Source organism: Sinocyclocheilus grahami, unplaced genomic scaffold, assembly GCF_001515645.1.
Source record: "Sinocyclocheilus grahami isolate Dianchi unplaced genomic scaffold, SAMN03320097.WGS_v1.1 scaffold1499.1, whole genome shotgun sequence".
Classification (NCBI taxonomy): domain Eukaryota; kingdom Metazoa; phylum Chordata; class Actinopteri; order Cypriniformes; family Cyprinidae; genus Sinocyclocheilus; species Sinocyclocheilus grahami.
The window spans coordinates 204,345-204,861 of NW_015506678.1; positions in this window are offsets into that span (position 1 = coordinate 204,345).

Below are 517 nucleotides of genomic sequence, written 5' to 3' on the forward strand. Positions count from 1 at the left end.
ATCAATGGAAAGCTATTTATTCAGCTTCCAGATGATGCATAAATCTCAATTTCACAAACTTGCCCCTTATGACTGGTTTTGTGCTCCAGGGTCACATATAATAAATCAGGACACTAGATGAGCTCAAATAAAGCATGTGAGTGCAATTATAATCTTGAGCAAAATAATAATGATGATCAGTTTAACCATTATGCAGCTTGAGTAAAATACAACTAAGACTTAATTGAATAAAATGGACTTAAATTCTCAGACTTTTAGTCAACAAAAACAGGACAGGTGACTATATATGATAAAAACTGAAAGAGACTAATTTAAACGAAAAGCAGCTGAGAGAATGAACACTATAACACATGCAGCATCATCATCACTAATGAACATCTTCAGAAACACTCACAGAGCTGCTCTGGATCCAGAGAGCAGCAGAAGGAAAGAGACGAAAGAAAGCACATGAAACAACAGTCATTCACACACACACATTCACACTCTCTCTCTCACACACACACACACACACACACAC